The sequence below is a fragment of the Bombus flavifrons genome, chromosome 2 (assembly GCF_040668555.2).
Source record: "Bombus flavifrons isolate JBK064 chromosome 2, iyBomFlav1_principal, whole genome shotgun sequence".
Lineage (NCBI taxonomy): Eukaryota > Metazoa > Arthropoda > Insecta > Hymenoptera > Apidae > Bombus > Bombus flavifrons.
This window is the reverse complement of record NC_138443.1, coordinates 1,652,540-1,666,157: the sequence shown is the minus strand read 5'-3', so window position 1 is coordinate 1,666,157 and position 13,618 is coordinate 1,652,540. Positions and strand designations below refer to the sequence as shown.

The 13,618-nt window shown below is 42.4% G+C and overlaps 1 protein-coding gene and 1 long non-coding RNA gene across 5 annotated transcripts in view; one reads left to right on the top strand and one right to left on the bottom strand.

Annotated features, from left to right (window-relative positions):
- The window catches only part of LOC138189821 (putative transcription factor SOX-15), a 68,512-nt gene that overhangs the window by 34,156 nt on the left and 20,738 nt on the right, over positions 1 to 13,618 (top strand). The gene's annotated exons all lie outside the window — the stretch shown is intronic.
- LOC138189777 (uncharacterized) lies at positions 8,663 to 10,116 on the bottom strand. Its single transcript, XR_011176115.1, has 4 exons — positions 9,578 to 10,116; positions 9,338 to 9,491; positions 9,090 to 9,269; positions 8,663 to 9,023 (listed from the first exon to the last, which is right to left on the bottom strand). It is a non-coding gene; the product is annotated as an uncharacterized LOC138189777 (long non-coding RNA).

Below are 13,618 nucleotides of genomic sequence, written 5' to 3'. Positions count from 1 at the left end.
ATCCTTCCTGCATACCGCAATAAAGGCATAATTAATTACTTTCGAGATAACGGATCAAAGAGAAAAGTTGAAATCACAATCTCATATATTATACGCGTATAAACAAATAAATAAACAAATAAACTCGGACAGAAAGCCGCTGATATTTCCATTGTTCGACTTGACGATCGAATGACGCTTAATAAAGTGGGTTAATGAATTATTAATAAAGCGAAGAAGCGCGTTCCGAATAAAGACAGAAGCGTCAACGAAGCTGTAGAAAAACATTTTTCACTTGGAAAGGGGTCTTATTCCCAGACAGTTCTGGGAATAAGAAAGTCGGAAAAGTCTCTTCGTGTACCGCTGTTATTATTAATTTAATTACTCGTCACGTGTTCAACGTGAATGGTGGTACGAACTGGCAGAGAAAACGCAGACGATAATCGCGAATTTTCTTTGCCACGAAACGTTTTCGTTTACTTCCGTTTATTTCCTCAGAAGACACCTTCGTTTCAAATGAAAAATATATGTATATTATAAATCATTCAACGAAGAAATGCAAGATAATTACAAAGAGGGAAAAGAAGTGAAAGTTCAATGAAAATATATTGTAAAATTACAAGTATACCAATTACAAGTATATTGGTACTACGAAAGAAATTGATGTTAGCTTTCATCACATACGAGTTCATGAAAGTATTCGAATACTTGTAGACATTTTTGAATATATCGTGAATATATCATAAATATGTTGTCTGTCTTATACGAAACATTCTTAAATTTCGTTACCATTGTTGTGAGACACGACTATCGTGATTATATTGGTATAATTTGAAACAAATATTAACGTGTACATAAAAGATCTTTACATTACGTTTCGCAAACATCACAAAAGTGCTTAAACGTTACATTAATAAATTTCAATATTCTCAGTAGAACCATATCTAACTCTTAACGGGTATGTGCTATTCACGTTGCGTGCTAATTTGATATCGAATATATGTTTACAATGAATCTCGTAATTTCTGTTTACATTTCCAGATTAGTTACGCCCTTTACCGATATAATCATAATATGTCACTGCAGCGTTAAATTTGAAATCTTTTATGTAACAGATAATGTGTATGCAATAGTAGTTTTCATCTACTTTCGTGATTCACTATATATACATATGTATAGATCCACATTAGTGATTGACAGTTTTAATGTTAAACGTAAAACACTTTTTCCTTATTTTGTGTTTCATACTTTTTCGTGGGTACTGTAATAACAAATAAATCTTAGATAACAAAAAGTACGCGATAAACACATATTAACAAATGAACTTGTAGCAGCAAAAGTGTACTAACATCTAAAAACAATAATGAAATTGTAATAGCAACTGTAAGTTGAACAAAGATCGAGGTTCTACGTCTTTATTCATATTCCGGTGGCTGATTTAATTAAACATAGTGAAGGAACACGAGTTCGAGTCAAATCCTTGGGGTCGGCTATTTCCCTTGGTCGTAAGTACGCAGTTTTATGCCCATCGGAGAAAATTACAAAGATATCGAGTAGCGCAATTTAATACGTCGTAAATTCACCGTTGCGACTCGACGCATGCTCGCTTCCTTACGTAGGTGCCAACGTAGTGCATTAATATTAAAAGGCATATGCGCGATTGGAAGTCAAGAGGTTGTACCTTCCATCGTCGTCGCTATTTTTCGATTAAAGCTTCTCCTCGAAAACAAACGACACGTGTGTCTTGATGCTTTCCGCCAACAACTTGTTTAAAACTTGAATTACAAACGTGGAATGAATAATTTACCTTCGCTATCCGAGAATCTATAAAGCGTTAAGGTTGCTTTTACGCTGTTTGTTATAAAATGATTTCTATTGATTCTCTCTTCAATCGTTACTCGCGATGAATGTATAAAAGATACAACTTTCTTTTTAATCATCGCGATCCTTTTATATCAATAAGTAACGCACGTGTCTAGTAGAAAAGATAATTCATTTATTTTTGGTCATTTCTTTCTCGTGTTTTAATATAAAATTATATTTGTAATTTACTTGCTGACACTTGTTAATATAATATTCGCTGATAATAGATCTTTGGCAAAATCCTAGAAGAAACGCGTAATTTACATTCCCTCCATAGCGTAAGCTGTTGATAGGTGTTAATGTCACTTCACAGCTTAGAATTCAAAATCTTTTACAGTCGTGTATGTTTATTGACCTTAGTACAGACGTACAAATTGCACTTTTATGCATAAGGACTGTCTTGTACGGTTGCCTTAACATATTTATTTACGATATTTCATACGGTTATTCTTTAGAAGCCTATTCAATATACAGTACAGCACAATATACGGAATACATTCGTCTGATCCGAGCTTGCAGTAAATTTTGACTGTCCCTTTTATTTAATCGATAACTCGGGTATAGACAAAGTCCGTCTTCTTGATGTCTCGCTGCCATAAACATGATTAATTTCGACATTCCACACTTTGCGCTATCAAATATTCGTAACAAATTATTATTGGTTACAAAAATATAAAAGAACAGCCGAGTCAGAGACAGTTGTCGAGGACAGCATTTTCATTATGAAGCAATTCATATGATCGAATATGGCTTGGACAATAAACGTTTAAAGCCCCGATAAAAGCTTTAGGCCATGGTTACAGTGGATGCGTATTCAGACAAAGTGACATTCTGACGAATGAAACACCGCAAGACTACAATGCGTATACTCGTAAAAATCTACATACATATTTGATTACATTGACGTATTAAATTCGTCGGAATATCAATTCTGAATACGCATCCAGCGTGACCATAGTTTCGCTCGAATCGCAATCGCATCGTTCGAAATGCGCTGGTATCCGTACCGCGCCAAAACGTGGCGCGCCTAAAAGAGGGCCGGTGCTGATCGAGAGGGCTTGTCCCGGTACCCAGCAATCTGTCAGCGTCTGCGGCCGCGCGTTATATCGTGGGTAGGTACACCTTGAATTATCGGCAATTGGCATCCGCAACGTTACAGGCATTCGAACGAGCGTCGTGCAGAAAATTGTAAACTCCGCTCGTGTGTAAGCCACCTACCCGCGCCCGTTTCACCACGGCCATTCGCGCGTGTCTTCGTACGCGGCACACGCGTCTCCTCTTCTTCCACCCCTCCATCAACCGCTCCTTTTTCTTCGTCTCGATCCTCCATCCCTATCAATTTCTTCTGCCTCTTTATCTCTTTCTCCTCTCTTCGCCGTTACTCTCCCTCTTTCCCTCTTTTCTATCATTTCACGCGCGAGAGAAACGCGTAAATCAGCTGCATGTCGTGGCGCGCGCCAAGCTTATCTTTGTCGCGCGCGCGCGCGCGCCCGCAGAACCAAGGAAAACCCTGTGGTGGAGAGTCGGAGCCGATCGATCGATCGAACATTAGGCGCGCGATGTTATTGGCATGACGCGGCTTCGATTACTATGCGCGTCGAGTGTTTGCCGCCCCCACTTTTCCTCGTCTTTTTTTCCAGACATCCTACATATTCATGCGCGCGTGCTGTGTGTCGATCCGTCCGTCTGTCCGTCCATCCGTTAGCCCATCCGTACCCCAGCACGGAGCCGTGGTTTGCGCGAGCGAGCCTGTTTTATGTCCGAGTTATGCACGTGGACGCGCGTCCTCCTCCTCCTTTTGCTTCTTCTTCGTCGTCTTCTTCGTCTTCTTCTTCTTCGCCTCTTCTTCCTCATATTGTTGCTCCTTCTGGCCAAAGTGTGTGCGCACGTATTCCTCGAGGATACACGAGCGCACGCGTCCCGACGGGCGCACACCGGCTCACCTACCGCGGCCCTACGCCGTGTTTTCTTCTGTAGTTGGCGAGAAGCAGCCGATAGAGGGGCGCGTTCCTATGTACTCGCGTACACACACGTCCATCATGCATCTGTGTGGGCCTTATATCCGGTGGAACGCGTGCCCGCGCATCTTTATTAATCATTCCCTAACCGTTAACCCCTCTTTACCGCTCGTATGTCAACAGTGGAAATCGACGCGACCGCGTCGAGTCGCCTCGTTTCGAGATTCACCGATGGAATTTCAAGAAGTCGCTGACACCTCGTTCGCCAAGGATTATGTGCAGGGGGTTGGTGGACGGTAGCCACGTCAGAGTCACGGGGTTACAGTTTAGAAGGTTTTTTTTGCTTGTTTCATTAGGAGAATGATGGTTCATGAATTAAATAGCGTAGGAGAAAAATGAATCTATGAAAGGTGAATGTATTTGGCAGACCGTGGCGGAGTATTTGTTGAATTTTTGTAGATTTATTGGATTTTTGGGATTGCAGGTAGAATCGAGCGATTTCATAGTGAGGAACTTATGTAATAAAGAGTAGGTATAGAATTATGGTGATGGTACCTTATGGTATGAAATTGTTAAACGATACTATGTACGACAAGATGCAATGTGTTATTACAAATTTCCTTTGAAATGTTACAAAATGATCGAATATGCGTAAACAAAAAGATAGGTACTATTACGAGAACAGGAATAAAACAAACGTGCAATTTTAATTCATTTCTATGAGAGACATTTTTGGTAATCGAACTAACGTATCTTTGAACGAGCAGCATATTTAGATCCAAGTAAGGAATATATGATTATCGAAACGATTCTCTTTATGATTACTAATTGTCCAGATTAGTGAAATAAAACATAATCACGTTTACAAACATAGGAAAATCAAATAACGGAACGAGAAAATAATTGGAGCGATAATTTTAGATTGTATTATACCGTGTGATTTTCGCGAATCGTTATACATACGCGCTTCACGTGACTTGTTATGAAAGATTCTGCCATTTCTTTATTCGTTCCCCAAGATAACGTTATAAATATATACAGGACACATTTTCACTTTCTGTGATAAAACTAATTTATTAAGGAATAAAAACTCAGGGAAATACGTACGAGCAAAAACTAACTCCCACTTCGTCGACAATCACCGTCGAATGTTTTCAAGGCGAAATCCACCTAATCGTCCCTGCACGAGAGACAGACAAGAAAGCCCGTCGTTTTCTACGTATCCACCGGTATACGGTCGAATACTTTGTACCTGAGTCAACGAAGATCTACTTTCATCGCTGCTTGCGAAATTGTTCGGCTACGTAGGAGTTTCACGGGAGGAAGCGTGTTCGATTGTAGTACGTAACCTCCACTCCCATCGATGCTCTTTACTCCGCCATCAATCTCGACCGTCCCGATTATGACGGAATAAACGCGTCGACCTAATCGACCGCTTTTAGCTCGTCCATCATCATCATCATTACCGTCATCGTCCACGCTACGAATATCATTGTCAATCGTAAAAACCCTCGGGAGTCTCTTTTCCAAGAGATAGTTTTTTATCCATCCGGCGGCAGAAGTATCCCCCCAAAAAAGAGAACTTCACCTCCGTTTCACGGAGATGCAGGTAGAGCCACTTGGGAGATCCCGCGGGAGATACCGGCTCCCGGTAAACTCCATAATTCAGGAATCGGTGTACACCGACCATAAATTTCGCCTGGTGCCACGGGCGTTAATCTTCGTTAATTCTATCGTTAATCAGTCACGGGGTTTACCGGCTTACCGAGGGAAGGAGAAGAGAGAAGAATGCGAGTAAAAGGGCTAAAAGAACGTAAAAGGACGAAATAATAGATTTAGATTTTAGTTTTATTAAAAATTGATAGATATATTTATATCATTGAAATGTCGGCAAGCAGAATAGAACCGAGCAGAATAGAACTAAAATAGAATTTCAGAAAGAGTCAGGTTTATTTACTCTTACCTGAACTTCTTACTATCGACAGCACGTTATACATAGAATGTATTTTGGTTTCGCTTGATTTTTGTTCTTCCATCAGGAAGAACTTACTGTTGTCTAAAAAGCAGTTTCTCGTGTGGAACAGAAGTTGTTGTTGCATAAACTTTGGGAAAATTATAGTACCTTTTGCGTTCCATCGCATCGATGAATCAAATTTTCACTGAACCTAAAATAAAATTATACAGTATTTTTCAAAACAAGACACTCTTACTGCATAAAATTTCGAAAATCGAAAGAAAGTTATTGCTTTTATTAATTAAAAAGATTCTCAAACATGCCTTATTCGGAGTCGACGTACGACTCGATACAATTTTATATTTTCAAGCCCAATTTACTTTGCCGGTATTGCAAGAATATTATCGATACATTAAACTGTAAATGGTATTTTGGTCTTATCGATATGTACCAGCGACGTCGTCCACGGTAGCACTTCTAGGACAAGGGGAAAGGTGGAACAAAGGGGTTGCCGTACGAACGCGAATCCTTTGGAAAGGGCCGAACGAGCGCATGTTCGTTGCTCGCGCGAGCGGCCAGAGAACGCGAAGAAGGAGAACCACGGCGCGGCGTGTCGTAGACGGCGTCGTTTATACGGGCCGCGCGACGCCACTGTCGCAAGACCACCTACGACAAATGTGGCAGCCTGCAAATAATACCGGGCGTGTTGTACCACCAACGACAGAAGAGATAGAGGCCTCTAACTGCCAGCACGGTATCGTGGTTTAGTGCCTCTGATTACCTGCGCCCCCTCCCTCCACCCCCTTCCGTTCAACTCCTCCCCCGCGATGTGCCAGTCCAAGTGGCCATACGCTCCGGCTCGCGCTCGCAACAACACCACGCAACAGAAAGTCGCCTCTTCTTCTTCTTTCTTCTCATTCTCCGTTTTCCTTCTTTCTCTCTTCCTCTTTGTCTCGCTTAAACGTATATACACGTCGTTCCTTCTATTTCGTTCTGTTTCGTTGGCAGGATCGTACAAGAGAGAAAGAGAAAAACCTCCTGCCGAACGCGTGAGATTCGCGGCCTGGATAGGCTCTAAACGACGGATCAGGACGTACAGTATCTCACAATAATGGCGCACGGTGGAAGGCACCCGATAAGGTCGGCCTCGTTGCTAGATTTAAGGGACGGCGCGAGCGGCCCGTAGCGAACGTTCCGAACGGCGATTGAGAATTATTGGTCCGTATACGGACCACGCGTGTATGTATATACGTGTATACATGTATACGTACGTACCTCTGCGTGCATATGTATGTACATCGTGACATGTGTATACATATGTACACTGGTGTATGTACGTATTTGCACGTGTTGTGTGTGTGTATTTATAGATATGTATGCGTATATGTATGTACGCGATAGTATATATGTGGTTGGTCGTGGCGGCGCTGCCTTTCGAGAGCGTCATTATTGTACGATGCTGTACGTTCACCGGGCCGATTCGTTCTGTGAATCACGGGCGTCGTTCGCCGTTGCAACGACGAAAAATCGCCGGACAAAAGGCGTTTTCTGTCCGGGGCCGACTCGTTATACCCGGGGCAAACGATCGGTTTTGATAAGCGGCACGGGTGGGCGTACGATGTTCCCTTAATCGTCGGAAACGGGACGGCCTGATTGTTATTGGATTATTTATTCAGTCGTGTTTTGATCGACGGAGACCATACGATTGACACGATGGCCCGAGGAATCGGTATAATTGCAGGTGAAAGCCAGGGGCCGGGCTAAGAACTCGTTGCCGCGTGATTTGTAGATTTTTGTCTGCCATTGTAAGCTAAGAATTTCTGTAAAAATTGGCCACAGTTTATTGGTTCAGTGATTGACTGAGGTGACCCGGTGGTGACGAATAAACGGTTGTGTTAATTACTTCTAGATGACGCTGGTCTTTATCGTAATGCGGCGCAGCCAATCACGATTAAGAACAAATGGCGAGAGTGATAGCATAATAGGTCCCTGGCGTGGAACCAATCCAGGCGGAAGGAACAAGGTGATGGATTATCAGTAGTTACGATTTTTTGAAATTAAATTGTTTTATGACGGTCGTGAAAGAGATTTCAAAGGAAGATAAGACTTCTGTTGCTTTTATGTTGTACTATGCTTTTGATGTTGAAACAAATGTGCTTAGAAATTTACCTGGAATATAAATATTTCTATATAACGCCAGATAGAAGTCTTTGTGTATAGAACTCGACAAATTGGAAACAACTTGATACATGCTTTGCTTCATCTTATTTCCAAACCATAACGATTTCCGTATTTTAACGAGACTTCTATGAGAAGTGCTCGAAACCACTTTTGACTCGAACGTAATATCAATAATCGAGTTATGGTGTCGGTACATTAGATTAGGTAATTGATCTTTCTTTAAAAGAGCAAGACAATAATTTACCTCCTGCAAATCTAATTTACAATTTTAGTTTAGTGCCTACGGTTATTAATAGTTAGCTGTGACTTATTTTAATGGCGCAATTTGTCTATGTGTCAAGAAGTCTAGGTACTTACATATCTAGCATTGAACACAAATAGTTTAGTTAGAACGCAAATAGTTAAAATTACATGATCTCAAATTTCTCATCAGATGTCGAATATCAGGTGAAAGATATTCAAGGCCAATATTAGTACGCGTGTTTTTATACAAAATAATACGATACCTCTACAAAAAAAAAAAAAAAACAAAAATGCAGAGCACAGTTAAAAAAGATACAGGCAGCACAACTTTGAATAATAAAAATGACAAATCAGAATGTGTAACTTACAGTCATTAATACAATTTTCCTCCTTGCTTCTTCTTTTTATTTCCTATTGCTTATGAGTTTGTACACTGGCTATTATAAAAAACACAATACAACACAAAAAATGACAAACTTCCCTTTCCACTTCGAACTTAGCGTATGCCTGAGTTCCAAGAAGGAAGTGTATTCGACTACTATTTTATCTACCAATTTTACCTATTGAATAAAAAGACGGCTCGCGAAAAAGAAGATGGCGAGAAACGTATCCTGCGAGTGACTTCTCCAGATTAGCCCACGAAACGATAACGATCTTAGCGTAAATAATTATCAGGAATCGCCGGAGCGTCGATGACCTTTAGTTGGCGGCGGGCTTGCGAAATAGACTGTAACGAAAAGTTTGCGCGCCGCCGATTGAAATTAACGTGTACGCGTGCGCGCTGGTGATGCGTAAGAATCGTTTGAACTCCGCAGCAAAGGCCTACTTTTCTTCCATGTGTACACCTATAAATAAGTACACTTAGAATATACAGATATGTATACATATACATACACATAGTTACACCTTACGTGTACGTGTACTTAGATACACCTCTTTCTCGATAGCATCCTCCTCCACCTCGTTCGCTAACTTCTTCTTCCTCCTTCTCCTCCGCTTCTCGTCTCGTCTCCTTTGGCTGGTTCTGGAACAATAGCACCTCGGCTACACGGTGGATGAACTTCTGAGGCTAGGAATCGGCTCTGCCCACTCTGTGAATTTCGTTTCCGTAAAAATGGCCATAGAGAAAAGAGGTCGGCCGATCTAAAAGGCAACCTACATCCCGTGCGGCGAGGTAAACGTACTTAAAGTACAGGCCTCGATAATGCATCGTTTTACTACGTCAGGGTCTATTGCTGAAAAATAGAATGTAAATAAGCGTTTTCAAGCGGCCACGGTTAGGATACGGCCCCGTTTGCTCGCTCCCTCGCTCGCTGAAATGTCAAACGTGAATTATTCGTATCGCCAGTCCGCCCGATAAAGTTTAGATAAGCCTTCTCATAGAGGCCGATCGTCGAACCTGCTGCGTTCGATCGCGAAACCGAGGAAACACGTCCACTTTCAGAGTATTAATTATTCCTACGCTTTCGTACGTATTGTTTCGAATCCGCGTCTCTTTTAATTATAATCCGCGCTAACCGTCGAAGATGATTTACCACGCGCTAACGTACATATGTGCCCGACTTTCTTCCCTTTGTTACTGCACCTGTACCGTGTCCTAGTTCGCTATCGGCGAATGCAAGTTATTATCGGCGTCGAATCGGTTCGCGCTACCAGCGGAACCCTTAAACGCGACTCGCGTCTAACCGCCTGCTGGCTTCAAGGAAACTTCTTGATCGTCTCGAGTCCGACGTTTTAACATACGAATAAATATATCCTCGCTAGCTGGCACGAGCACGATTCGTGGCCTCTTACCTCCTCGTAAACAATGCTACGGCGTAGCCGTGCGATAGACTGCCACGGGTACAACTTAATCTCATCGAGATTGAAAAGACCACAACGCGCGGGCGCGCGCTTTCAGGGTGCAAGAAACGAGAGAAAGGGCAAAGTTTGCCAGCGATAAAGGGCGACGAGGAGAACAGAGGATATCCCGTTCTGTATATTATGCGTTGCACAATGCAAAAGTTTGTCTCTGACCGTTCGAATTGGACGCGAAACATTATTCACCCTCGTCATTCTCTCCTCTCTCATCGTCGGCTGTGCTCGGACTCACCCTGCCAGGAACCCGAGCTTGTTCTGCTCGTTTTCTACGGCGTTGCTCGATTAACCCAAGACAAGATCGGGCTCTGGTACGATCACGAAACTCATTTGTTCCTTTATATCGTCTGCACACTCTCGTTCTCTCTTTTTCTTACTCCGGCCTCTCCGCCGTGCATTACTTACGTCCGTTTAGATCCCTCTACCTGCTGAACCTTGTTTCGTCTATCTAAGTTTAGGATCTTTCGGAGAATATTGCGATTATGCGTTCGTGGAAACTGTTATTGACAGGAACGCGGCGGCGGGACGCGCGATCGTGCCTGACGCAGACACAAATTTCACGCGCCTCTGCGCCTATACCGTGCAGGCCGCGCTGGAATCTTGAACTTTGGTCGGCCACGGGTAATCTGATTGTCGGACTCGTCGATTTCAGGTTGGTCGAGCCTCGAAGAGGAAACGAGGATCCGAGAGATGAATTTCTCGATATCCGGCTATAGACGTTCATTTCCGCGGAAATATCCGAGTCTTGCTTGCCATTTTTATTCACCCAACTGATCTGGAATTGTGCAATCTCGTTTCGATTGGCTGTTTTAAGGTTTTCCTTTGTTTCTAATATATGTTCTGTATGTTCTTATTAGAATTATTGTAGTTTAGCTGGCAGTTAAGGTCATGTAAAATCACGGTAATTTTAAGTACTGTGAGAACGCTGTTTCTTAAATGTTCCATTCAAAGGTACTTCAAAAGTATTAGCTGAAATTAGAAATTGCTTCATTACTGAACTCGTCTAATAATATCGTAAGGTACTTCTATGCATGGTGAATTTTTCTAAGCAAGTATTATTTACGATCATCCATTATCAACATCACAATACCGCCAAACACGATCACCATCGATTTCTATTACAATTTAGTTGAATTACCATAAAATCATCATTTATTTGATAATTATTACATGTGTAACGATACAATTCTCTAACTTCCATTATAATTATCGACTAAAAACCGTGATAAATATTAAAAGATTGGAGATAAAGGTTCCCCAAATACTCAATTTACTAAATTTACCGTTCTCTTTTATGGTCTCTTTTCTCCGAATGTTTTTTGTATAAATTATATTGTTTCCTTCAAAGAAAAGAAAAGAAAAAGAAATACAGCATTAATTTTACGAATTGTAGAAATACAAGACCTAGAATTCGTCATTTTGAGAAATTTGATAATTCCAACGGGAATCTTAGCGACTGGCTATCAAGTCATCTTTTACTTCCCAAAGATCCTTGTAACCACCCGCAACCATCAAGCACGCTCGCAAAAGGACACGAAGCGACGCTAATTGTAAGTTGCGATTCCAAATGAGCCGTTAATCGTGCAGAGAAGTCCGCTCGAAGCGGTGTCCGTGAGGGGAGAGGCCTTCACGATATTCCGGTGGTCGCCATATCGAGGGTTAAATCTCCGGCGGTCTTGTTTTTACGGAGCCACCGGGAGCCCGGCGAGCAGATAATACCGACAAAGTCGTATCAGGGCATTACGCACAGCCGTGCAGAGGAGAGGGCTCTCCTTGGACCCGGTGCCTGCTAGGCGAACCAACGTAACGAACCTGCAGACAAGATCGGGACCAATAATTGCGCGCGTACATACAAAATGAGAATCGAAATGGAGAAGGCCGACGGATGGTCGAACGATTGAACGAGAAGGCATGCGTGAGCTCTTGGCGACCTCGCAGGAAACGACACCTAAATACACACGTCGCAGCAATAGGATAACTTGATAGGATAATCTGATTATTTCTGTCTTTGCTGGAACGATCCAGTGCGTTTGGTCTTTTAGAGACGCTTAGCAGATAATCGTGAAGCTTGTTACGCGAATTGGTTCTATTCCGGTGATGGAGATCGGTACATGTCGCAGAGTTCTGCTGAGGTAGTATTATAGAAATGTGTCGAGATGTTCTGGACATCTTCTTACGGGAATTTTTGGCGGAGAAATTTTTTAAATAATTAATTTGAAAATTTTCTGCGAAAGTATGCATGAAATGGTGAGAACTACAACGTGTACAATCCCGATATAAAAACTTAGATAGTCTTCGACGGTCCATCGCAAATCGAGTTAAGAAACATCGTCGATCTTCAGAGCAACTTTGTATTTGTAATTGAGATACAGCCTGTGAAGATAAACAGGCGTCCTCTTAAACGCCATTTACGCGTCCAAACTATCGTACCACAAAATATCGTACCACAAAATATCGTACCAAAGCAAAGTTTTTAAAATCTGTTATCCTATCTCTAGCAAAATTCACTCACTGTAAGAAATCCCAATTATACCTCAAATAAACGAGCTTGCCCAAATACTCGCGAAATTTCGTCTAACTGCATCAGCCTCGCTAAACCAGCAGAAAACGCAATGTTCGCGGTTCGACGCGGAACGAGCTGAACGAAAAATCGTTCGAAAGAAACGCGTGTGCACGTCCACGCGTGTAGACACGCACATAGACGAACGACGAAGAATCGAGGAACCGACGGGTTGGCTAAGCTAAAGCAATAATAAGCCATAAGCGCGGTCTCTGCATAGAATGCCGGGTAATGAGGTGGAGTTGAGAGCGAAGTCTGGCCGCACCCTTACCTTACCTTACCTTCCGACCCACCTATCCCCGAACCAACGAATGAACGAACGACGACGACTAGCCACGAGGACTACGACGACGATGACGACGACGAAAGAGGAGGATTGCGAGGACGAACACGAAGGAAGATTACAACATCCGCCACTCGTGTGTGGATTTACCTGCAGAGAGAAAATAAATTATTATATTTATGAAAATACACGTCGCGAGCAACGAAGGTGGAATCGCGTTGTGTTTACGGAGGTGGGACCCCTCGAGCGCCGACTACGTTCCACCGACGACTCTTTCTCCACTCGAAGAGAGCGCAAGAGAAAGATGCAGAGAAAGAGAGACTTTTGTCCCCCCTGATCGCCGGTCTGCATTGCACCACGCCTGTACAGCTCCGATCAGAAGTGACGGGTGCGATCGAGCCGCTCGAACGAAAGTTTCCGGCTCGGCTAGGCCGATTTCGTCGAGATTTAGCCCAGGTCCCAAGCATTTCAAAGTGCGTAAACGTAATAACATTGGCCAGAAGCGAAGGTGTATGGTATCGGTAGCGGTGGGATCTGAAACACTTGGAATCTGTAAAAAGATTCAATGCAATTTGGAACATGATTCGAAGCTTGTAACTCTTGAAAATCTCGATCTTCTTGAAAGTCTTGAAAATCTTGTTGGATTCGAAAGTCTCGAAAGTTTACAGAGGTTTTGAAAGTTTGACTAGTATAACGTATTTTACACGCATTTTGATTAATTTCGTTGAAACGGATCGTGA